The 26,108-nt window shown below is 50.8% G+C and overlaps 1 protein-coding gene and 1 pseudogene across 5 annotated transcripts in view; one reads left to right on the top strand and one right to left on the bottom strand.

Annotated features, from left to right (window-relative positions):
- The window catches only part of LOC119449313 (protein O-mannosyl-transferase Tmtc3), a 731,059-nt gene that overhangs the window by 534,577 nt on the left and 170,374 nt on the right, over positions 1–26,108 (top strand). The window lies entirely within an intron of this gene.
- On the bottom strand, positions 16,218–17,394 carry LOC125944951 (uncharacterized; annotated as a pseudogene).

The raw sequence follows: 26,108 nt of genomic DNA, 5'->3' as shown, positions 1-26,108 counted from the left end.
TGACAATCATTGTTGGTAATTTGTGTTTTCTTTTTATCTTCCTTCGTTTCCGCCATACATTTCAGTTTAAAGTTGGCACTTGTGTTGACCTTTTCATAACTTTTGTGTCCATGTTTTCTGCGCCTACATCTGCAAGACTATGTGAATCATTTGGTTTTCGTGACGCGACGTAATGCACGCTGGGCTCGATGACTACTTTCGCGCTACTAGTCTAGCGGGACTGCAAGAGTAGACTCACCTGTTTACTCTGGTGGCTATTAGACGGCGTTGTATTTTTCGGCACACTGGCATTTTTCTTAAGCGAAATGGTTCTTTCGTCGGTAACGTAAACGGACGGTCTACGGCAACCCAAGTCCTTAAAACGATGAAAGCCCGATTGGCTACTCCGCTTTATTAAAAACAAAAGGGGGAAAAGAAGGATTTTGTTCGATCCACTGGGGAGGAACCGATGGAGCCGATTCCTATCTACCGTTGTGCCTTCAGTGCTGAATGGTATATTTCCAGAGGGGTTTCCGGCTATCAGCCCTCATCCGGGCTGCATCATTTTTCTCTCCTACTTCTCCGAGCTGACATATCGGGGTAACAACTTTTTTCCTCGTCGGGTTCGGCGTCTGAGTTGAAGCAGTTTTGGGAGCAAGACAAAATAAGAAGGGAATACCTTATCATCATCTTGCGAACTGTTGAAAAAGTGCGTGCATGTCCTTTCCTCGCTGCTTCACGCTGAAGCGGACGTTTCATCAGTCCCTATGCTTGGAAAGGCTTGTGTGTGGCTCTCCTCTGCAACGTTTCGAGTCCGTGTGTCCTCCGCCTGCCTCGAAGCTGATCGACGTGCAGTCAAGACGCTTGACCCAAGTCGACATCTCATAGCCTGCTAGCTCATCGTGATTTGGACACAAATGTGATAGATGCTTGGCGTAACCCGCCGTGATGGCTCAGTTGCTGTGGTGTTACGCTGCTGGGCACGAGATTGTGGGTTTGATTACCGAAATGCGAATTTCGATGGGGATGAAATGCGAAAAGGTGGTCAAAATTAATCCGAAGTTTCCCACTCCGACGTGTCTCATAATGAGATGTTGGCTTTGGCACGTAAAGCCCCAGAATTTAGTAAATTTTGCTTGGCGTAGTACCGATGGCGATGAATGGTGCGCCGTTTCTTTTTTCTGTCCCCGAGCAGCTTTGCTGTCCGTGTGCGTGCCTTCGCGCATGCTTTGTGTTCGGTACAGCATCGTGCGCACGTTATAAAAGATGCCCATGCGGGAGGCGAAGCTGACGAGGATGCGTGTGCGTCAGCCGGCATGGATGCCCACGCGTGCTATACCAACCTGGCCGAAGCAATCCGAATTTATCATTGCACCGCTCAATCACGTTCAACGCGGCACCTTAATTTTCGCTCCTTTGCCTTTCTGATTTTCTTTTCTGTTCACTCTTATGAGACGCTTGTCAATCTCACGTTTTATTGCGATAGCAATTGCACACTCCAAGCGCATTTCTGCCGTCGCCGTCAGGTTCTGTATAAAGTCCAACGGCGATAAAATCGTCGCCGCGCGCTGTATGCTTTGTGTGCGAGTGAAAGCGTACGAGGGTGAGCCGGCAATCGCGGCGCAATGTAGCGCACGCGAGGGAGGAAAGCAGGCAGAGGTAAGCACCGTTTGGGGTACTACGGGTATCACTAATTTGTCCAAGTTGCACCTTCTTCAATAAAGAGCTGTGGTTTGGCATTGTTGGTTTGCGTTACTGTTTCCCAACACGTGACCTTTTTTTTTAAATATGAAATATTACCAGTCTGTCTTATACAATTACATACTTTTAATGGGCTTCAAATCCTCTTCAAGAAATGACGAAAATTATATTGGTCATCTGGCAGAACTTGCAAAAAACACCCATATTCCGCAGACCAGACATAAAGAAATGTGGTTAGTTCCGACACCTAGAGCATATTACACCGAGCAATCTATTTCTTATACTCTGCCAGTGTTATTAAATAAGTTAAATCAAGAAATCTTTGACCCTTTAGAGCATTCGAATATGGCTATTAAACATTTTTTTTTCTGAACAAGTTCATGTGATGACACCGCATACATTTATAAAATGTATATTTCTTTCCCATATCGTTGTTGCTATTTTCTTTTGTAGCGTAATGAATAGCGCTGTTTCTTCCGTAGTGTTTTTTGTTTGTTTGTGTGAAAAAAAAATTTGTCGCAGTTTCACCCGAAAGGCGACGCATCAATTGCGATAGCAAATTAGTAGAGAGCTTTACGGAGTAAGGATGGTAGTTTTATTAGCTGTATAAACTTGGACATGCAGCAGCTCCAGTAACGCGCAGAACTGTTGTCGACGCCGTCGGCGTTTTGCCCCCGTTCGCACCGAACGCGCGCGGCGTTGGTGAGTGTTGCCGGTGCCTCTGGGGGTGGTGGTGGTGAAAACTTTTATTGAACAAAGAGAGAGGGTGAAGCCCGTGAGCTCCATGAAACTAGGTGTCATCCTTAGTCCGGGACGTCATTGGTCGAAGCCGCCACTCGAGCCCGTTGGACCAGAGCTCGTTGTTTCTCTAGTCCGGAGCTGTTGAGCACGGTCGCCTCCCAGTCCTCTCGAGTTGGGTGGGGAATAGGGGATAGATTGGGATTCTGTTGGCAGGCCCAGACCATGTGATACAGATCTGCCAAATTACCACAGTGCTGGCATTGCCCATTGATTTTGGGATCGAAATGCTTTACTATAGCTGGGCAGAGCAACGTATTAGTTTGGAGGCGCCGTAGGACGCGTTCTTCAGTTTTGGATAGGCCTTTTGCCGGAGGGGGGTACACCCGGCGCTGCTCGCAGAAGTAATGTCGAATTGCACTGAACCGTAGTAGGGGAGTAGGACATTCAGGCTGTTTAGGGCAACAGGGAGGTTCCCGGGGAATAAGTGCGCGGGCTGCTGCGTCTGCAGCTTCATTACCTCGAAGGCCCTGATGGCCTGGAGTCCAGATTATTCGTTTTGGTGCGGGATCCCGATCCCTGATGCAGAGTCTCAGAATTTTGTTGGCTAGCGGAGAGATTTCCCCTGCCAAGTAGTTTTCACAAGCCCTTCGAGAGTCTGTGAGTATGCATTTGGATTGAGGGTGTGCAGCCGCCAAGGCGACAGCGACTTCCTCTGCTTGGTTTATATTCGCGGCTCTAAATGAGAGTCCGTCCACCTGAGTTCCCTGATGTACAACCGCCGCCGTGTAATATCCCCTGGGCGAAGGTCCGGCTACATCCACATAGTAAACCCCAGTACGGGAGCCAAGCTGTCTTTCTTGCGCTTTGGCACGTGCCTGTCTTCGTCCTTCATGTGTTTCTTTCGTCATATTACGAGGGAGTGGGGGCACCCAGAGTTTAGTGCGCCACAGCTCTGGGATGCGCTCCGTGTGTTCAGGTTCGCAGTTGTGTTGAATGCACAGGCGGTCCAGCAGGCGACGCCCCGGGGCGGTCTGCATAAGCCGTGTGTATTGATTTGTGAGGTGCGCCTCCCTGAGCTCCTGAATAGAGTTAAGAACCCCCAAGGCAGATAGTTTCTGATTGGAAGTGGTGATGGGCAGGTCTAAGGCGCGTTTGGTTACTTTCCTGAGGATTACATCAGCCCTGTTCTCGTCGTGTTTAGTCATTCTTAAATACGGAGTTGAGTAAAGAATCCTGCTGGTTACAAAGGCGTGGGCGAGCCGAAGCGCGTCCCTACCTCGTAACCCCCCGCGTTTGTTTGAGACTCGGCGGATCATACGTCCTACCTGTTCCCCTACTTTGCTTAACTTGTCCAACGTAGTTCCGTTTTTTGTTCTGTTATTTATGAGAAGGCCTAAGATTCGGATCTCAGAGACCACCCGAATGGAACTCCCTGATAGAGTCAAGTCCAGGGTCGTTCTGTCTTTTACGTTTGCTCGGATATGTAGGAGTTCGGATTTAGCTGTAGCGCACTGCAATCCGCATTGAGTCGCGTAGGCGTCCACGATGGAGGCGGCCTGCTGGAGACGGTCTTCCATTTCGCCTATACTGCCCTGATTTGCCCAAATTGTGACATCATCAGCGTATAGTGCGTGATGTACCCCCTCTACCTGTGCCAAAACCTGCGGGAGATTCATCATAGCTATATTAAATAGTAACGGGGAGATGACCGCCCCTTGCGGGGTCCCTCGCGTACCCATTTTAAAGGGTCCATGTTCCTCATCATCTATGCGGAGAATCGCCAGCCTATCTGAGAGGAAGTCTCTGATATATGCAAAGGTTTTCCTACCGCAATGAGTGTGGCTTAAGTTGGTCAGAATGATCTCATGTTTAACATTATCGAACGCACCTTTAAGGTCGAGAGCAAGAATTGCCCTGTCATTGTGTGTCGAATAGGTGGGTTGGATGATGTCTCGATTTAGTTGAAGGAGGACGTCTTGTGCAGACATATGTGGCCTAAAACCAAACATGGTATCCGCGAAGTATCCCTTACTTTCGAGGTACGGAGAGAGGCGGTCTCTAACCATGGCTTCCATGAGTTTGCCTACGCACGAAGTAAGTGATATGGGCCTGAGGTTGTCTGTACTAATTTGCTTGCCGGGTTTGGGAATGAAGGTGACTAATGCTGTTTTCCAATCGATTGGAAGCGGTTGGCCGTCCCAGATCGCGTTAATGTATTCCAATAGATGCCAATAGGTATCATCCGACAGATTTACTAGAAGTGTTACAGTGATATGATCTCGGCCTGGCGCGGTGCCCCTGCGCATTTTGCCCAGCGCCGCTTTCAGATCATGCATGGCAAATGGAGCATCGAGTTGATGGTTTTCCCTGCCCGCGTATTCGTATGCAGTCTTGTCCGGGTCCAGCATGCGGCATAGGTATTTATCGCAAAGAGCATCGGCTAGCTGGGAATTGGTTCCATGAAAGCCTTGCAAGGCCCGGCGGAGCTGTTTTTGTGTTTCTCCTCTGGTTTGCGTGGGGTCAATGAGACTGCGGAAAAGGCGCCATGCGCCCTTCGAGTTCATCTGCCTAGCTACCGCATTGCATCGTTCTGTCCAGTTTGAGTCGTTGAGTTGGGCCGCGTATTCCGCCGCTTGCATGCTCAGCTCAGCTATTCGAAGTTTGAGCTTGCGGTTGAGTTTGTTTTTCCGCCAGCGTTTGGTTAAACTCCTGCGGGCCTCCCAAAGATGGAGGAGGTGATTGTCTACTGCAGGAATGTCTTCCGTGGTCTGTAGGGTTGTGACACACTTCGAGTTTGTGGCAGTGAGTTGTTTCGCCCATTCTGTGTACCCACCCGCTCCGAAAACAGAGGGGATTGCATGAGAGCGAAAAGCTGTCCAATTTGTAAGCTTGGCTTGGCTCCACGTTGTGCGGGCCACTTTAGCGGAAATAGTGATTTTGAGGAGACAGTGATCGCTACCGAGTGTATCGTCCAAGTTTTCCCATGTTGCATGAGATATATTTTTAACCAAAGTTAGATCCGGGCATGTATCCCGGTTTGCAGAATTTCCAACTCTAGTGGGTTGCATCGGGTCTGTAAGGAGCGATAGACGGAGCGTGGAAATGAGTTCTGCCAATTTGCGACCTTTGGCGATTTCGCGAGTGTAGCCCCAATGGTAGCTGGGGGCATTAAAGTCACCCACGATCACTAGTGGATGCTTATCCGCTTCCCTAACTGCTTTATAAAATATTTCGTTGAAGACGCTTCGCTTGCATTTGGGGGAACTGTAAACATTAAGGACGTATACGCTAGGGTCTCGTCTTTTATTAGGTAGGATGTTGACCATCGTGTATTCATGCCCCTCCGAGAGATCGAGGTCTATCTGACGAGCGGTACACTCCTTATGTACGAGAATACAGGTGGACGTACCCCCCTGAAATGAATTGTATCCAGGCAGTTTCGCCTGCAGTCCGGTTTCTTGTAAGGCTATGACCGCCGGCATTGAATTTAGGGTCTGCAGGTAGAGATGGAGAGTGGCCCTCTTTTTCCCATCTCTAAAGCCCCTGCAATTCCATTGGATAATCTCTAATTTCGCTTGTTTGGAATTTTTATGATTAACTTTAGAAATGCCTGCCATCATGAATTTATTGTTGAGGGGGTGGCATCATCACCACTGGGGCCTGCGTGGGAGCCTGAGTAGGCATGGAAGTCTCGATTTGATGTGCAATGGGTTGCTCCATAGTGCCCTCGGATTCAGAGTTTGCCGGGTTACGATGAACAATTTTGCGTCGACGTTGTTCCGGCATCTTAGTGCTAGCTTTGATTTCCTCCAATTGGGGAGTGAGCCAATTTTGGATGGTCTGAAGTATGCTGGCCGTGAGTATCGGCACGAGACTCTGCTTCAGGTCCTGGATCGCTGCCTGGACTGCAAGGTTTACCTGTTGTGGAATAATGTGTTCCACCATAAGTTTGTTTTGTTCCATTATCATTTTGTTCTCTTCCTCAAATTTTGTTGCCAGCCTGCTAAGACGTGTCTCTATGCCCTCCGAGTTTGTTACGACGGTTTCGGTTTTCGAGACGCTTGTATAACCTGATAGGTCCGACCCAGACTCCTGTTCCTCGTCCGAGCTGGCCGAGGCCTGCATAGACTCCGGCTCCGTTCGTTGTGGAGCCTGCATCGCTTTCAGCGCCTGATTTTCGCGTTCTAGAGTGGCAATTCGTTTTTGCATAATTTCTAGCTGTTTGCTGATTTCGATTTCGGAAGGGGAGGGGGAGGTGGTAGCGGGAGGCTGAGAGGCGACCCCTGCCCAACTGCTCACCTTTTGCTGCGGGCTTACCAGTGGGGGGAAATCCCCAGCCTGGAAGGTAGGCGGCTTCGACCTCGGCCCGGCCTGTACATTGCTCGGTTTGGGCTGTCCAGTCTTCCTTTGCTTGGAATTATGTGGCTTGTTTACGCCATTCGCGGGAGGTGCTGGTCCCCCTTGTTTGTGGTGTCCCGGTTGTCCATGTTTCAGCTGGGGTGGAGTGGGCTTCCATGCCTTCCTGAATTTTCCCACACATTCCGCAGAGCCAGTGAAGTGGATTCCGCCGCAAATGAGGCACTTGGGTTGGCAGTTGTGCTTCGTTGGGCCTGACGGGGTGATGTTCACATTCGCACCACAGTGAATACACCGCTGATCATCCGGGTTGGGGCACGCATCCGCTCTGTGGCCCAGCGTGCCACACCGGTAGCATGCCGGAACCGTTTTCTTGTAGTAACGCACTGGCACGTTTTCGGAACAGTAGTGAATGAATCTTGGAACGCGACGTCCCTTGAAAGTCACCACTGCGACGTTAGATGTTCCTAATTTCCGCACGTACAGGATTTCGCCGTCGATCCATTCGAGCTTGTGCCGAAGGGATTCCGAGGTTTCGGTGTCTGCAACGGTGATGACGCCTTTGCAGGTTTCTCCAGCCGATTTTAAATGTCCGTGAAACGGTATTTGGCGGTCCCCGATTGTCAGCGTGACGTCCCCGATAAGCTTCGAGGCCAGGGCTTCTGTCTTCACTCCCACAACAACGATGTTTTGATCCCATACCGGCCACACGGAGACGCCAGCGTTCGCGGTACTACCGGTGAGGCCTTGCACTGCGGTGCCGATCCCGCCTGGACCGAACGCAGCACGGAGATCCACGTTAAGTCTTGGCTTGAGCACAATCACCAACTCATCTGGCCGGATCCGAGGTGTTTGTGTCGGCTTCCATTGCACTTGCTGCCCTCCTCGTCTTGGAGAATCGGAGGCAGCGCCAGCTGCGGGAGCCAATCCTGTTTTGGGAGCCTGTTGCTGGGCGGCTGGCGCAGAGCCCGTTGGCTTCGTCTTGGCGAGCTTCTCTTGCATTTGGCGAACCATGATCTGAAGATATTCATCTTCTCCGGGTATAGGGTCTTGCCGTGCTTCCGCGGCCTCGAGTTCCATCCTCTGCGTCGTGCTGGGGTCATTGCCTGCCTTCGCGGCCACCGCCATGGCTAGGGAGCCTCGGCGTTCGCCCCGCCGGCGTTTGGCTTAGCCAGGCTCGTGCGTGGCGTGAGTTTCAACCAGTCGTAAATTGCTGAAAAAAGGCCCACCTGGACAAATATGGTATCCAGAGGTTCCTGGCAACTTCACGGAGACGGTGAGACCAGTTTCGGGTGGATGTAGGGCAAATTTTCACAACACTCATCGATTTCAGACGGAGCCGACGTGGCATGCGTCCGACCGCCGCGTCTTGACAGACGCGTCTCCCTCTGGGGGCGGCTCGGAGGTTTTCGACGAGATCAGAATGCATGGGACACTCGTCGAGCAGCGTCGGAAATCTTACCCACCTTCTCGCCTCGCAACGTTTTTATATAAATACGCATTTGGTGCCGCAGCTAAACGTCGCCTCCCCTCCCTCCCTCCCGTCTCGCCACGGCCTTTCTCGCGACGGAAGAAGTCGCGTTTGCTCTCTGTATATGGTGATTGTAAAGGAGGAAAGATACGCTTAATTCGGCAGCCCTTCAAGGAGCAGGGCGCAGAACGCGCGTTTGCTCTCCGACGTGCGTTCGCTCCCCGTGAAAGCGCGCGTCCCTCGCCCCTTTTCACTCGCACATACAGCGTCCGGAGCGCGGCGACGATTTCATCGCCGTTGACATCATATGGAACTTGACGGCGACTCCGACGGCAGAAATCCGCTTTGGTGTGCCCATATAATTGCTATCTCAATAAAAGTACCTTTTGTTGTTGGTCTGCTATACTGCTAAATTGAAAGGGGGGGCAGGACCTCTGTCAAGTTTGCGAGCTTTTAGTCCTGTCTCCTTCTCTATTTCAGAGAAAATAAAAGACTGATTTGTTTATTTATTTATTTATTTATGGTCCTCTTTCGCGAGCTCGAGGCACGGGGGCGAGGCGACGCAGAGGGAGGGGGGTGCGTTCAGCTCCGTCGGCTGCAGCTCACAGCGCGGCCGCTCGGGCTGTATCTTCAAAGCGATCTGCGATGGGGGCAAAGTGCATGCGCCGAGTGCCGGTAGCTTCGTATGCGCTCTGCTTTCGACGTTTATTTTGCGTTGAAACGAGGTGAGAGACAGAGCGAAGGTCAATTTGCCCGCTGCTGCTGGGGCGCTTTCTCACTCCGGCGTTTTCACAGCGACTTTCCGCGGTCATCGAGCGAGACGTCTTCATGTTTACCTGTGCGCGCGTGACACAGTGCTTGTCTATTTAGTTAGTAAGCGAATGTTTACAACTTTATACGGCCAATTAAACTACTATCCTTGCTTCATTTAGCTCTCTACTAATTTGCTATCGCAATCGATGCTTCGCCTTTCGGGCAAAACTGCGACTTTTTTTACTACTTCCTACGTTTCGCATAATTCTAGCGCACGGGGCCTCACACGCACGTTGAAGCATTGAGCGCATTCAATACCTTTATGCTTTAATAGGAAAATATTAGATGCTCACGGCGACGTTAAATCGACATCAGTTTGCATTAGTTTGCGTTCAGAACCATTAAGCAGCTGTTTTGAAAGCTCTTTGGGTTATGCTGTAATGAGATGTGGTGATTACTGTCAGTAACTGCAAAGTCGGTAAACAACACAATCAACGATAAACATTAAACATGCGATTTTTACAGGTAATATGCAGAAGTAAGTCATTAAGATATATTAAGAAAACAATAGAACCTAGTACAGAACCTAGTGGGTCACCTGAGGTTACAAGAACTTGATTGGAAGCCGCCTTAATTAACATGTACATGCTGTGAGTGATTAGTAGAGTTTTCTCTTATTCATGTAATGACGTGAGGGTGAAGTTCAGCTTGAATATATTTAAACCTGTAACGCCCGATGTATATAATATAAGCTACGCTGATTTTGATGCCTCCGAAATTCTGTTTGAAAGAACCTTAATGCAAAGCACATAGCTGCGTTATTGATATGCTAGAGTAAAGTTTCAGCTGTGGACTTTTATGACCGATTTACTATTTAATTAATTATTACACTATTTAAGATATGAGATTAGAGAAGCTATAATGTAAAGATGAAAGGGGAATGTGACCTGCTGTTTCCAAAGGACATAGTTTCGGCAGCGCAGGATAGTATGTGTGTTCAAAGGGCAGAATTTAAGGAGGTTGGATCATTAGTTAAGTAATGTGGAGCAATCTGACGAGGGAGAAAGCGTTTGCGTTCTGCAATCAGCCTATCAATTGCAAAGGGCGATTTTATTCTGGCCAAATGCTCACGAATCTGCAGAATAATTTTAAAAACATTCGTCGGCCCTTCCGCTCCGTGAAGATGGTTAACCAGCGAAGCTGAAACGCGCGGCCCCAGTGTTTATGACTTGGTTGATCCCGAGAGTTCATTAAAGTATTTCTCAATTTTGAGGTTATACGCACACGTTCGAATGCGACGGAGAGAACGACGTAACAGACGGTATGCCCGCAGTCCGCCGTTTTCTCGAGTTTGCTCGGCGGCGTGGTTAGCAGCATTCGCAGGCCATTGCCGCTTGCGATTCTTCGAAATTGCTTCAAAATTAAATCTGTCCGTTACGTAAGGCAATGAATGGCTCATACCTCCTTAAGCAATGGCTCATACCCCCGTAAACGCGGCCTCCCCATTACGACGACAGAAATTCTACGCTGGAATGATGAGTGACAACGCAGCTTGTTGAGAAAGAAGACGATGACGAACGCGGGAGCAGTGGCACGAGCGCAAACCGAGGGGCGCCAACGAGCCAGCTGCGGAAGAAGACGATGACGCTCGAGCCAATGTTGCTGATGATAGTTTTCTGTACAAAGGCGATTTCGTGCGTAGCCATATACGATTTCGCCTAGACATATAAAGCTTAGCTTTAAAAATGTACAGGAGCGCATTGAGCAGGCTTTTTGAAGTCATTGGCGCCTGCTGACCCTTGTCCTTGAGTATAAAAGCATATATTCACCGTACTCTGCTGATGAGTACTTCTATACGGCCAAACTAAAGTAATCACAAAGTACCTTGCGAGGAAGAGTGCACAACGAGTGATGGAACGGAAAGTTGTCAAGACATAAATATGGCCTCGTGTAGTTATCGATTGCAGGTATACTGTAGTTGAGGTTAGGAAGCAGATTCGCAATACGCGTAAGAGGTAGAACATCTTAGGGTAACAGAATGGGTAGCAGAGGAAGGGAGACATGACAGAGGGGATACGTGGCGAGATAAAATTGGGAAGCTGTTCGGTTGACGCAGGACAGGAGTTGACTCGACATACGTAAGGTGCTGCTGCGCGGGTTCACGACCATAGTAGATGGATAAGTAAGGCGACGAATTTGTTCTTTGATTGCCGTGGCTTCCGTGTTAGTTTTATACCGCATGCTTCTTTTTATGTGCGACATATTTTTTAAAAATAAAGCTCCTGCCGGTTTTTGTAGACATGCTATGCGTGGCTGGGCCCAGGACGTTACCATCAATAAAAATTTAATGAGAATTTTGTTAATTTTAGTTACTAACTTTAGGGCACAAGCATATGTATAGGAGGAATTGAAGCCGACAAGTAAAGTCATATCAGCTTAGTACAAAGGCACCAATTTCAAGGTATCTAGTAGCACAAAACTGGCACCAATTTCAAGGTATCTGTCCGCAAAATCTGCCAAAAATGCCTCGACGTTACAGCTAAGCTTGTCCGAAACTGTTGATGGCACGCTTTTAGGAAACGGTTAGCTGGAACGCTCATGTATATCGTGCTATAATCGTAGCACAGTTTACGGTCGCGTATATTGAGAGGTGTGCTAGTTTAGGATTTCCGCTAAGATTACATATGACTTACTACTCCTCGGCTTCGATTCCGCAAAAACATATGCGCCCTAAAGGTAGCAATTAAGATGTTATTAGCTTATTTTTATTCATTAGCGAAATTATCACTAAAACTTCTCGCGCTGATAATGTCAGCCTAGCCGCGTAGCCTACCAGCAAAATGGCGGCGGCCTAAATTTTATTTCATTTTTGCCGTCCGCATGAAAAGAAGTTATATTTTGTCGCCTGGCAGTACCAATTTCTTCGTTTCTAAGTGACCGTGTGCCAACGCTCAACGGAGTCTGAAGCGATGAAGACAAAGTAGCTCGAGGACGCGTGCGTGCCGCGTCCTCGGCGCTTTGAGAGGCTTTTCGTTGCGGCGCGGGGAGTTTACTCTGAGGGTATTTGTGCGGAATGAAGATATAGCTCTGGCGACGGGACGTTCGCAGCTCTCGAATAATTTTTCACTTGTGCGCCTCGGTCGGAAAGCGGTCGACGTGTTCGCATCTCGACTCGCTTCCATTGTGCTCAAAATGCGGACAGATTTGACGAGATACCCGACGCGAAGACATTAGGTTCCCGCTCGAAACAATTGTGCCTCGAAAAGTTCCGAGTGTGCTCTTCGGCAGCGGCAGTTGTTTGCTCTCCGGGGGGAATCCGCCGAAAGCGACGCCCTTCCGTCATTGCCGTATTGGCGCTGAGTCGAGCCGCCCCCGGATTTTCGCTGCGAGGGGGCTCATTGGTGCGCACGGCTGTCGCGAGGCGACCTCTCCCCGCTCCGAGCTCGCTGCTTTAATGGTGCCACGACCCCCGCCTGGCCTCGTGGTGCCCCCCACAGCGCCGGCTTCTGTTCAATTTCCTCCTTGTTTGAGTGCTGCGCTATTTTCCGCCTGTGGGGCGCGGCGTTTCGGTGAGTTTCACGTTTCGGTCAATTCCGAACCATCTGTATAATGTTATTGGTCCCTCATATGCGGTCCCGTCGACCGTCCGTGTGTGTACCGCTGTCACGCGTTATGTTGCGCCCTCGTGCTTTTTTTTTTTTTTTTTGGACTTGTAGAATTTCGTCGAGTTTTCTCAATTTTGAAGGCACTGGTTTCGATTGTGCTCGCGGGGTTCTTGTTTTTTCCTTCTTGTATTTCACTTTAATACTCATACTATTCTGCTTCCAGTAGCATCATTTTTTGCTTTTTTGGGAGTTATTTTGTTTCTGAATTTCGTAACTTCACACTCGCTTCAAAGGTAAAACGATCCTATTCCAGTTTGTGAGCCCAAGTTCTTGGCAGTGTTGGTAATTCTTGCGATCTTATGTGTCAAAGCTTCTAACGTTATCTCATTTAAACATAAAGTGCAACAAGGCAGCCAAGCCATCTGAAACATCGTTGCATTACCATAATCCCGGGTGAGCAAAGTTTCGTATTTGTATGCGCAATTTCGTGGGTTTGCGTCGCAGTGCCGGTTAGCGTTTTGGGCGAACATCGAAATCTCTACGCCGCGCTGATGATACTTCAGGCTGGTAACGAGCTTTCTGAGCAGCCACCTATAAAAGATTTAAAAAAAGAAAAACATCCGCCGTGATCACTTTTGGTGCTTCTATACATTTTTCCCCCTTTTCTGTCGCGCTAGAAGTGCACGTTCGGAGGTCGCTTTGGCAACGGAACTTAAATTTTTTACTAGTGCAGCACGAATATAGAGCTCAAACTGCCCCCCCCCCCCCCCCGCCTTTTTTTTTTTTTGCTTTATTTTTCCCATTCAGTCCTTCAGCATAGATTTGACGTTGAATTCACTCGAAGAGGCGGCCGCGCTTTCCACCGCGGTCATGCTCAGCGTGATGGAAGAAAGGCAGTCCAGTTATATTTTGCAAAACCTCAGCGATGCAAATGTGCGGTGTGGGTTTCCAGATGTTCGGCACCTATTTTTCAGTCACGTAGCGCTGTGACGGACTTGTGCTGCAGCGCGCCGGCCGCGTTCTGTTGGAGGCGGAATGCAAAAGCGCTCGTATAAAGCTCACCTAGCACGTTGAAGAGCCCCAGGTGGTCAAAATTAATCTCAAGTCCTCCACCGCGGCGTAACTGCGTAGTTTCGAGACGTTGTCCTCTAGTTTTAGCTATGTGGCTGAGTCATCATTTTGCTGTCGTGTTCTTCCTTCAATGACGGGTACTGGGCGGCGAAGTAAACGATAAGACCAGCCGAACGTGCTTTGTGACGGCTAGTGTTGGGACGGATTGCGAGTTTAACCTTGCGAGTTTATAATAACAATCACAAACAAAAGAAACCACTCGATAAGATGCCACTGCCAACTGTTTATTTCATATACGAAAAAAAAAAAAACGCTCACGCAGCAGAAATGTGAGTATGCGATTCTATCAATTCCTTATCTCGAAATGTATAGCTGCTACATAAATCATGAGCTGAAATGTGTCGTCCAAAGTCTGCACGACAATCGATCGGGTACCTCATTCTAACAGAACTTGCGTCCTGTTTCCATCTGTGTCGGAGTGCGCATTCTTTTGCGTCTAGACTGTTCCGTTACCAAGAGAAAGGGACCATTTTTCAATGATCTTAAAGAAATAATTTGTCACACACAACGCTTTATGGCGCATAATGCAGCATTCTAAATTGTTGAAAACTAACTTGTCTTTCCAAATACATGTTTCAAGAAAGAAAACTTAATTAATGTGTAAATATAAGTTCGCGAAGGTGACATTTTTGAAGCCATCTGAAAGAATAAACAATAAATAATCAATATTTCCACGGGCGAAACAACAGAGACAGCCAGGAGTCCACGTCTTGAACGAAACCAAACCAAGGAAAAACTTCGAGGACGCTTAAGCTTCGCCTTTAAGAGTAGAACGCGATAGCGTTATCGGGACCCGTTCGCAACGCATCGTTCGCATACGGCAAGTAGGCTTGATTCACTGCAACACTGAAGGTGGGAAAGCCAGTTTACAAAGATCAAGCTTACACCGATCCCCTTAAAGTCGGCTTCACTTTTAAACTGAAATGCATTGCTGGAAAGACGTTTTCCAGGGGTAATATTAGTGGTCTTATATTAAAATGTGAAGGCCCTAGCACCTTTTATTGCGATAGCAATTATATGGACACTTCAACCGGATTTCTGCCGTCGGCGTCGCCGTCGTCGTCGCCGTCGCCGTCGCCGTGAGGTTCCGTATAGATAAAATCTTCACCGCGCGCCGTATGCCCGAGCGCAAGCGTGCTGGGACGCGCGCTATCACGGAGAGCGAACGCACTCAATCCCCCACGCGCAAGCAACTAAGCGGGAAGCCAGCGCAGGAGGGAGCGGGGGGGGGGGGGGGGGGGGGCACTTCTACTGTGCCAACAACCGCGCTCGTCGCTCGACCGCACGGTCTCTTATCTCCACACGGCTCTGACCTCTATGCGCCGCGTGCATTCGCGGCTCAGTTTCTGTTGAAGCGATAGACCGCACGTACCTTCGCCCGCAGCGGCGTATGCTTGCTGCCAGCGTTTTGACAGTCGTTGTCTGCAGTCATTCAGTGTGATCTCTTCATGTTGTTGTGCGCGCTCACACCACGCTTGTTCATTCAGTTAGTAATAGTCGGGTCACATTTTCCAACGCACGCTACACATGTAATGCTGCCCGGATCGGCAGTGCAGCGCTACAGGTGTGTCCCTTCGCACGCGCGCTGCCCACGGGAAGCGCTTCTCATCAACACCACCGTTTCACACGCGCCTTCTCGTGGTCATCGAGTCTCTCTTCATGTCGGTCTACTTACGCCGCAGCACACCTGCTTACTTAATCAGCTCATGTTTACTACAATTCATATTGCTACCAAAGCCGCTCACCTTACTTCGTATGACATTGCTGTGTTGCTATCGCATTCATTGCTTCGCCCTTAGGGCGAAACTGTGACATTTTTTTGTTATTTTATTAACTGTTTGCTATTGCCCCAACGCGCGCAGGTCTGGTAGAAATGTTTGAGTTTCCTCGTAGCAGAATTAGGTTCTCTCGTACATTCAAACTACAATTCGGCGCCGATTGGTAAACAATCCGAAGACGAATCCGACGCCGAATGGTAAAGTCGTACTTTGCCATTTTTCTGGTGGATCTCGCTGTGAGAAATTCGATTTTTGTTCACCAAAACCTTGCACCACGTGGAGGGTCTGCGCGGTCAATGTGGTTGCATGATTTTCTCCGCCACCCGCGATCACACGTTGGTTGCCGACGCCGGATTTTCTGCGACACGGGGCCCTAAACGCTATCGCGTCAAAAATACTGTCAGCCCTTCCACTGGGGCGGAGATGGAAGACCAGCGAAGCTTTACTATGGTAGATTATTTATTTCCAATTATGACTATTAAGATGTGATGATGTAATTGGTTATTTGAGCTGTTAGAGAATGAGAAATATATATGATCCGGTGGTTTTCATTTATTTAGTGACCACAGGGACCAAGGCCTTATCGTCGCTACGGTACACCGCCATAGGGTTTACGGCAAAGGTTGGCACGTTCTTCATAAACACGTCAGCAACGCCGCGCGCGTTCGGTGCGAACGCGGGCAGAACGCCGCCGCCGTCTGTCTGTCTGAAAAACTTTATTGAATGTACACGGAGGAAGCTTGAGGTGGCCCGGAGGGGGCCACCTCTCACACTCACTAGGTGGGCTCCTCATTACAGGAGGCCATTGGCGGCCGCCGCGGCTTGTGCTCGGTCGACCAGGGCCTTCTGACTCGCCAGGTCGGAGCAGCCGAGCAGGGCTGCCTCCCAGTCCTCCCGGGTGTGGTTTGCTTTTGGGGTGAGGTTCGGGGTTGATTGGCACGCCCACACCATGTGGAAGATGTCCGAAGACTTCTCCGCACAGTGCGGGCATTTTCCTGTACAGGCAGGATCAAAGTGCTTTAAAACTGCCGGTCACAGCAGTGTTTTGGTGTAAAGGCGGAGGAGTGTATGTTCCTCTGCCATTGTAAGGCCCTTACAGGGCTTAGGATAAATTGCGTGGCCGAATTGGTATAGTTGAGTAATTTCTCGAAACGTTAGGGCCAGATTGGGTTCGGGATCCATTTCGGAAGGGTCTGAAGGCGTTTCCCGGAGAGTGAGCGCGCGGGCAGCGGCGTCTGCCGTTTCGTTACCTTCGACGCCCATATGAGCAGGAGCCCATACGATCGTTCGAGCCGCGGGGGCCCCGAGGTAGTCACTGTTTTGAAGGATGCGAGACGCAGTGAGAGGAGTGTACCCCTGTTCAATATTTCTGCAGGCCCCTCTCGAGTCGGTAATGATGACGCGCGAGTCCTGGTCTACGGCAGCTAGCGCGATGGCGACTTCCTCCGCATGTGTTGTCTTGAGCTCTGAATGTTAGGCCATTCACCGCGACGTTTTCATGCACGACTGCGGCCCTGTACCAACCCCCATGGTGAGGGCCGGAGGTGTCCACGTACAAGATTCCATGTTTGTTCCCATAGTAGCGGGCGAGTGCCTCCGCCCGCGCTAGGCGCCTGCCACTGTGGTCGTCACGTGTCATGTTGGCCGGAAGAGGCCGCACGTGCAGGGCGTATCTCCAGACTTCGGGGATGCGTACGCGCTCTTCCGTCATTGTTGGGTGCTGGATGTGTATTCGGGCTAATAGGCGGCGTCCCGACGGCGTCTTTGAAAGTGTTGTATATTGATTGATCAAGTGTGCCTCCCGGAGCTCCGCGAAAGTGTTTACCATCCTCAGGCCCATGAGGCGGTGGTTGGACGTGGTTATCGGGAGATCGAGGGCACGCTTGTACATCTTCCTGAGGATAACCTCCAGGGCGTTCTCGTCATACTTGCGCAGGTGGAGGTAAGGACTCGACTGGTCACGAATGCATGCGCCAGCCGCAAGGCGTCTTTGCACCGTAACCTCCCGCGTTTGTTGGAAACCCGGCGGACCATCCGGCCCACCTGGTCCCCCACCTTACGCAATTTGGCTGTTGTTGTATCAACTCGTTTGTGTTTGTGGATAAAGAGACCAAGCACTCGAATCTCATCGTGTTCGGGTATCGGGCCGCTGGTCAGAAATAGCTCCATTTTGGTGGTGCACTTAGGCGACAGGCGAATGTGCACAAATTCGGATTTGAATGGGGAGCACTGAAGGCCGCAGCGGCGGGCGTAGGCGTCCGCGATCTCCACCGCTTGCTGCAGGTTGGCCTCAATGTCTCCAAACGATCCGTGTTTGGCCCAGATGGTTATGTCGTCGGCGTACAGCGGGTGCTGGACGCCTTCGACCTTCGCCAGCTGAGGCGGAAGCTTCATCATGGCCAAATTGAAAAGTAACGGCGAGAGGACCGCTCCCTGTGGGGTACCTCTCGTTCCCAGTTAATAGGGGTCGTGTTCTTCATCTTGTATTCGGATGAAAGATTGTCGATCCGAGAGAAATTGCTTGACATACTGGAATGTGTTATGTCCACAGTTGGTCTGGGAGAGATGTTGTAGGATAATTTCGTGTGCGACATTGTCGAAAGCCCCCTTCAAGTCTAGGACGAGTATAGCCTTATCGTTGAGGGGGTATTCGACAGGGTTGAGAATTTCTCGGTCGAGTTGAAGCAGAACATCCTGCGCGGACCGGTGCGGGCGGACACCAAACATGGTGTCTGCGAATGCATTTTGGGTTTCCAGAAACCCAGACAGCTTGTCCCGCACCATGGTCTCCATCAGCTTTCCCGCACAAGACGTGAGGGAGATGGGGCGGAGGTTGTCTGTGTTTTGCCGGCTTTTGGAATGAAAGTTACCAGAGCGCGGTCTTCCATTCGATTGGGAAGGGTGCCTCACCAAGCCAGATCGAGTTGATGAAAGCGAGGAAGGTATCGTAGGTAGGGTCGGGAAGGCAGTTTCACGGTTATCTTGTCCCGTCCCGGTGGCGTTCCTCGTTTCATTTTAGCTAGGGCCGCCTTCAGGTCATGCAGCTGGAACGGCTGATCCAGCTCCGCGTTCCCTGAACCTGCATACGAGTACGCGGGCACTCGGGAGTCCTGTTGAGTGCAAAGGTACTGGTCGCGTAGTTTGTACGCTAATTCTGAGATATCTCCATCGAAGCTATGAATAGCTCGTTGGAGATGTTTTTGTGTCTCGGCGCGTGTTTGAGTCGGGTCAATTAGGGCGCGGAAGAGGCGCCACGTACTCCGGCTAGACATTTGTCTCGCCGCCGTGTTACAACGGCCCACCCAGTTCGAGTCAGCGAGCTAGGCCGCGTACTCTGCCGCTCGCTGGGTGAGCTCGGCAATGCGAATTTTGAGCTTTCTATTATGTTTTTGGCGGCGCCATCTGCGGACGAGGCTGTGCCGCGCCTCCCAGAGGTGCAGAAGGTGATTGTCTACCTCCGGCATTGCCTCCGAGAGTTGAATTTGGGTTTCCGTCGAACGAAGGTGTGTAACCAATTCTTGTGCCCACGCGTTGTATCCTTGTTCAAGGATAGAGGCCAAGTTGGTGTATCTTTGCTGGAACTTATTCCAGTCAGGGAGCCCAGCTTGTGCGTGTGGTCTTGCCAATGGTTTAATTAGTCATTACGGTGGTAGTGATAAGGCAGTGGTCACTCCCGAGGGTTTCCTCGGTGTTGGCCCATTCTGCGTGTCTAATGTTTTTGGTAAAGGTAAGATCCGGACACGTATCCCGGGTCACTGAGTTACCCACCCGCGTTGGATATGCAGGGTCGGTGTGGAGAGTCAGGCCCAGCGTGGACACAAGTTCCGCTAGCTTCCGTCCACGCTTCTCCTCACGCACGTCCCCCCCAGAGAGTACTTTGGGCGTTGAAATCGCCCACAATCATCAGGGGGTCCCTGCCCGCAGCCTTTAGAGCGCGGCTAAAGAGCGCTGCGAACGTTACATTTTTGAGTCTGGGGCAACAGTATATGTTGAGTATGTGGAGTGGTGCATCGTGTTTCTTGAGCGGAAGAAGTGTCACCATCACATACGAATATTCAGTTTCAAGTTCCAAGTCGACTAGATTAGCTGTATAATTTTTATGCACACAGACGCAGGAAGAGGGGTCCTGTTTGGAAGGTGATGTAGCTTGTGAGGGTGGCGCACTCCCTGGCTCCTGGAGGGCAACCACCGCCGGAAGCGAGTCGAGAGTTGAAAGGAAAAGTCAGAGATTCGCCCGCTTCGCGGAAGCCCCGACAGTTCCACTAGACAATGTGAACAGAAGTGGCCGAATTGGTTTTTGGGGAGCGCCTGATCTTAGGGCTGCTCGCCATGGTCAGTTAGGCTGAGGTTGGATTGTAGTGACGCTGCTCCGGAGCCAGCACTCACCAGGAGGGCGGAATTCTCCATACCGGAGAGCGAGCAGCTGTCGTCATCGTGAGAGGGGTCGAATGCGGCCTCCGCGCTTGTTGTCGCCTTCGGCTCCGTGAGCTCACTTTCCATTACCTCAGTCGCGGGGAAGGAGGGAGGAGAAAGAGGCTGGTTGATTTTGGATTCCAATTCGTTAATTTTCTTTAGCAGCATCTCGTTTTGGGCCCTGAGTGCTACTATTTGATCTTGCTCGGCGCTCCGCGCGCTTGGGAGGGGAGTAAGAGGGGAGGGGGGGGGGGAAGAAGTCGCCCCGCCCGAATTGCTCACCTGGCGTCCATTTTTGACGTCATTGACCCAGGCCCTGGTCTTGCCGTGCGTCTCCGCCGCTCGTTTCTCCAGGCCGCCGTGTGGTGGCTGCTGGTCGCTGGGTTGCCCAAGATGGCGGCTTTTGTTCTTGGGCGTCATTTTCTTTTTCCCGCCCTTTTTGGCGGCCATCTTGGGTGTGCGGAATTTTGCCGCACAGTCGCGAGAGTTGGTGGCATGGGCACCACCGCACACAGAACAACGGGGAACACAGTTGTGAGGGGCCCGCACTTTTGCATGTCCGCTTGCCAGCATTGCCGTTTTGCTGCAGCTTCCTGCGCCCTGGACTCCGGGTCCGCTTGTTGTCTGCGTCGCCGTGCTGCAGCAGCTTTGCGAGCCCTCGACTCCGCTTGCAGTTGATCCGCCACTCTCGCCTTTTCATCCATAGCGGGCGCGCCATTATCAGAAGCGACCGTTATCATCCATGGCTGAAGAGAGAAAGAGAGCGCGCGTCGGGAACGAGTGCCCTTGTGCACCGCAGCGCCCCTAGCGGACTCCATGCAAACCAGAGCTACGGACGAGAGAGAAAGAGAGCGTGCGTCGGTACAGTGACTAGAATGTAGCGTCGGGGACGAACGCCCTTGTGCACCGCAGCGCCCCTAACGGTCTCCATGCAAACCAGAGATACGGACGACGAGGGAGGGACAAGGCTCGGCTCTAAGGCGCTTCACTCCTAATATAAACGAAAAAAAATGTGTCGTAACGCGAAATCACAATCTGCTGCTGTGAAATAAAGAATGAAAGAAAAGGAAAACACAGGACACAAGAAAAAACGTAAGAAAAAACAACAGAAGGCGAAGCTTTCACTAGGCCGCGCAAAGCTCAAGACATAGCTAGGGAGCCTGCATTCAAGCGCTATTTTGCATGTAGACTCCCTAGACACAGCGAAGCTGGCCGATTGATATCGAGCGGCTAGCCTCCAACGCGTTCGGCGTCGGCAAGCAACACCGTTCTTGGCACTGTGCCAACCTTGGTTATCCTGCCTGCGTTTGTGGCATGCCAGGAACGCTGTTGCTTGCTGACGCCGAACGCGTTGGCGACATTTCGCGTGATATAGCGCTGGACGCGTCGGCGCCTATGAGCGACAGCATTCCTGGCATGCCACAAACTCAGGCAGGCTAACCAAGGTTGGCACAGTGCCAAGAACGCTGTTGCTTGACGATGCCGAGCGCGTTGGAGGCTAGCCGCTCGATATCAATCGGCCAGCTTCCCTGTGTATTGAACTTTGCGCGGCCTAGTGCAAGCTTTCGTCTTTTTTTTCTCCTGGCTTAGCACGCTGCGGAGAAAAGAGAGTCAGCGGTCGGGATGGGAGGGAGCTGGCGAGGAGGAGACCGCGTGCGCATGCGCCGCGCCACCATCCTGGGTGTCGCCGCCCTCCTGGTTGCCATGGCTACGGCGTGGCAGTTTCTTGAGACGAACCACAAATTACGGCTGCCTGAAACAACTTCGCTGTTACAAGAACGACGCTAAGTCGTCAATTCACGCGACGGTCGTCAGTCACGCGACGGTCGAGTCAAGGCGCGAAAAGTATGGTTTCAGTCTTTAAACATGAACGACCTCACTTTGAGGACGCTGACGGGAATTTCTTGAGGTGCCTTCTACTAAAACCTCGTATGTAAAGTCGCTGAGTCGCCGTGTACAACCTTGTAGGGACCGAAGTAGCGACGCAGCAACTTTTCTGACCGGCCGCGGCTGTTGGATGGCGTTCCACACCCACACTTCATCGCCAGGATTGTAGGTAACCTCTCGGTGGCGAAGGTTGTAGCTGCGTGCGTCTGCTGTTTGGCGACACTGAATACGGCATCGCGTGAGTTGACGGGCTTCCTCGGCGCGCTGGGCGAAGATGGCAGCGTCCGTGTGAAACATTCCCAACTTGTCGGGAAGGAGCATTGCGTCGAGCATCGTGGTGGCCTCTCGACCGTGGACTAAGCGAAAAGGGCTGAATCCTGTACTTTCTTTAATTGCGGTATTGTACGCAAAAGGGACGTAAGGAAGGATATCGTCCCAGTTCTTGTGATCAATGGCTACATACATTGATAGCGTATCCGCGATCGTCTTATTCAGCCGTTCAGTCAGTCCATTTGTTTGGGGGTGATAAGCCGTCGTTTTGCGATGTGCAGTGCCACTTAGCCTGAAGACTTCCTGTAGCATCTCTGCGGTGGAAGCTTTCCCACGATCCGTAATGATGACCGCTGGCGCTCCGTGACGGAGGACGATACTGTGCACGAAAAAATGGGCGATGTCTGCTGCGGTAGCTTTTGGGAGTGCCAGCGTTTCGCAGTACCGTGTTAGGTAATCGGTAGCGACCACAATCCACCGATTTCCGGACGAAGACGTGGTGAATGATCCCAGCAAGCCCATACCAATCTGATGAAATGGCATTGTGTTGCATTGTGTTGCATTGGTTGTAGCAGTCCTGCTGGCTGCATTGGTGGAGCCTTACGTCGTTGGCAGTCGCGACATGAGCGAACGTACTGCTTCACAGTCTTTGTGAGACGTGGCCAGTAGTAAGAGCGGCGAATTCGTTCCAACGTGCGTTTGTAGCCTAGATGTCCGGACGATGATTCGTCGTGACATGCACATAAAATATCGTCACGAAGCGAGGTTGGCGCAACTAGCAGGTATTTATATTGCGTATGGCCCGTTTCTAAGGCGCGGTACGCTCCACGTGCGTGTGGCAACAACCATCCGGCGATTTATAAAGATAAACACAAGGAAAACACAAGGGAAACCCCGGCGCGAAACCTGGGAAAGTGCGAAGCATTGATGCGCCGGGGTTTCTCTTGTGTTTTCCTTGTGTTTATCTTGCTTTATCTTGTGTTTATCTTGTGTTTAGCAATCCATCATCCGTTTTGACACGTGTGCTAAGGCATCACTGGTGGGAAACCACCACGCACATAGAGCCAAGCCCTTGCTGATGATAGAAGGGATTTTAACGAGTTTCTGTTAAATAATGCGCTTAATGCTTGATTATTGCTGTCCTTTACATTATTCTCAATCATGTTAGTTTATTTTGAACCGGTTTGGATCAATTCTGCACTTGTTTTCACCCTGTTTTGAGCACTTCTTTTTGAGCGTGATCACGACAGATCACACGCGACGGACGCTGACGACGGCCCGGGCCCCTAAAGTGCTTCGCACTTAATACGGCGATGTCGCCAGAAACAATCTTAGAAGTGTCGAAAAATAAAGAAAAACCGGAACGGTCGTCGTCGGGTCGTTGCTTCGGGGGAGGTTCTTTGAATGCTCGTTGGAAAGCGACTGCACCCCCAGAAGTCCTGGTTCAGTTCCCCCTGTGGGGATAGGTTCCTGAGGGGAGGGTAAAGACGACAAGGGCAAGCTAGGTGACACGGACCGGCGAAGGGATGGTGATCGCGAGTGGCGGCGCTGAACAGTCGAAGGAATTCGCTGGCCCGTCAGATACGCTTCCATTGCGCGGGGACGCTCACCGTAGCGTGGGCACCGCGCGTCAGGGTGGAAGCTGCGGAGTTGGCGGTACTGGCAGTCGCGGTACCTGCTTCGCCGCAGTGGTAGCAGAGCGGACGATTATCCGACGCGCGCCATACACTTGCCTTAGTTGCGCTCTCTCTTGAGCCAGGTGATAGATACGTAGGTACGTTGGGGTACCTTGAGCCGGGTAGCGGATGCGGAGGGGTGTCCGGGAACAAATGTGTAGCCTGGTCCACGGGCCGCATGATGGGACCTGTAGATGGTGGCGCAGGAGCCCTAAGTGCCGCCGCATATGTTATGATGGGGAGCTCAAGTCTTGGTGGAGCGAGTGGTTGCACCGCCTGTCTGATTTCACTCAGAATGACGTCCGCAAGTGCTGTCACAGGTGGTTGGGGTCCCACTGGCACCACTGCTTGGAGTTGCCGCCGTTCGTCACGCACAACACTTCGTATGAAGTCTGCGAAGGCCTGCTTCTCACTGTCGAACCCAATAGAGCATGCAGTAGCCGTGATGTAGTGGCGTTTCTTATACTGTGGCGAGAGCTGCTGGAGAGTACGCTCCATCGTGGTTTCCTCACTGACTAACTCGGCCACGGTTGTTGTGGATTGCGTATGAGTCTGTCGAAAAGCTGTTCCTTGACTGCACGCATTAAATGTCGCACCTTCTTTTCCTCGAACATTGTAGGGTCCGCGCGCCTGAAAAGATGAAGCATGTGCACGACAAACATCGAGACTCGCTCGTTGGGCCGCTGGTTCCTAGAAGAGTTGGCTTGTTCAGCTCGCCCCCTTTCTTTCTGCGTATCGATACGCATCGCGGAGCTGTCGGCTAATTTCTTGCCAAGTTGCAAGGGAACCCTCATGGTTTTCGTACCACGTCTTCGCAGAGTCTTCCAACATGAAATAAACTCTCCGCAGCTTCCGAACATCATCCTATTCGTTGATGCTGGCAACACGATCAAGTTGGTCCAGCCAGTCTTCAACATCCTCAAAAGTGTATCCGTGGAATAGTCTGGGTGTCTTGGGTGCATGCAAAACGTGTGGGAGAGCAGACTGGGCATCGTGGGTTTGGCTTGCCTGGTTTGTAGTAGTCGTTGACATCGTTATTTCCCGTCTCGATGACAAGGGAACGAATTCGGGTGGTAGTCCTTGCAGGCGGCGACTGCTTCTTGCTGTGAGATCTGTGGCTGTCTGTAAAGTGCTAGGAGTGACGGCGAAAATTTGGGAGCGAAGGGGCATTTACCCATCACCCTCCACCAGTAATGTCACGGTTGAAACAGCAGAGGCAGCCAGGAGTCCACGTTGATTATGTTGATGATCCTCTGTACAAATGGCACATACCCACCGTAGGGTATCGGCCAAGAATTCCAGGTCTTGACCGAAACCAGACCAAGGAAAAACGTTATTTTCTTCTTTCATCCCCCAAGCGTGTACGTGCCACTGCAGATGGCTCATATGTGACGGCTTGTGCCAATATATTCACAAAAAAAATACATGTCAAATGAAATCCATACGTTTCACATATAAACAATTTTCTTAAAAGTTATTAAAATTGGGAGGACGCTTAAGCTTCGCTTTTAAGAGTGGAACGCGATAGCATTCAAAGATCCCTGACTGCTATGCATGGTTCCCGACGACTGCAGCTTGTGCAACCGTAATGGTTACTGGCAAACACTGGCGGCGAACGCTATGCGCGTAGCCGAGTTTTCTGGTGTGACCGCGGCCTCTTGCGTGGGCCTATTCATGAGATAGTGCACAACCGCACCAAAAAAATTACATAATTTTTAGGTTTCCGTATTTGTTTCGCACTTTTAATATTTCAGTCTGAGAAAATTTAACATAAAAGGCATGCGCTGTGGGTGATTTTTTTCATGACATTTGTTTGTGGGTTGTCATTCTCAAAATTCCGAGGAATAGCTTTGCCAAGAATGCAAGACAAGGTATGAGCAACAATAATGATAGAATGATGTGGCATAGATAAACGTGGTTGGAAATTATTTTCTCGGCTGCGGGAGCCAATGCCGACGCCGAATTTTCTGCGACGCGGGGCCCTAAGCGCTATCGCGTTAATGATCGCCACACAGCAATGTTTAGTACAAAGCACGCACAAACAAAAAAAAGAAAGAAATTAGTCTGCGTTCTCTGTGCACTGTAGTGAAGAAGTGCCCCGACTTCTTGAGGCAAAGTAATGCTATGCATTTCCGACAGCAAACGTCCGATTTTTGTTAGATTTTGTGTTACTGAAGTCTCAGCTTGCAGCTTCGTCTCTTCTGCATCTTACTGCGTATATTGAGAGCTGGTGCTCGTTTCCGGGTAGGAGGGTTGAGAGCTGGTGCTTGTTTGCGGGTAGGAATGTTAAGAGCTGGTGCGGGTTTCATGATAGGAAGATTGAGAGCTGGTGCTGGTTTCCGGGCAG

This window comes from Dermacentor silvarum, chromosome 4, assembly GCF_013339745.2.
Source record: "Dermacentor silvarum isolate Dsil-2018 chromosome 4, BIME_Dsil_1.4, whole genome shotgun sequence".
Lineage (NCBI taxonomy): Eukaryota > Metazoa > Arthropoda > Arachnida > Ixodida > Ixodidae > Dermacentor > Dermacentor silvarum.
Note: the sequence above shows the minus strand (reverse complement) of the source record. Positions and strands in the feature narration are given on the sequence as shown.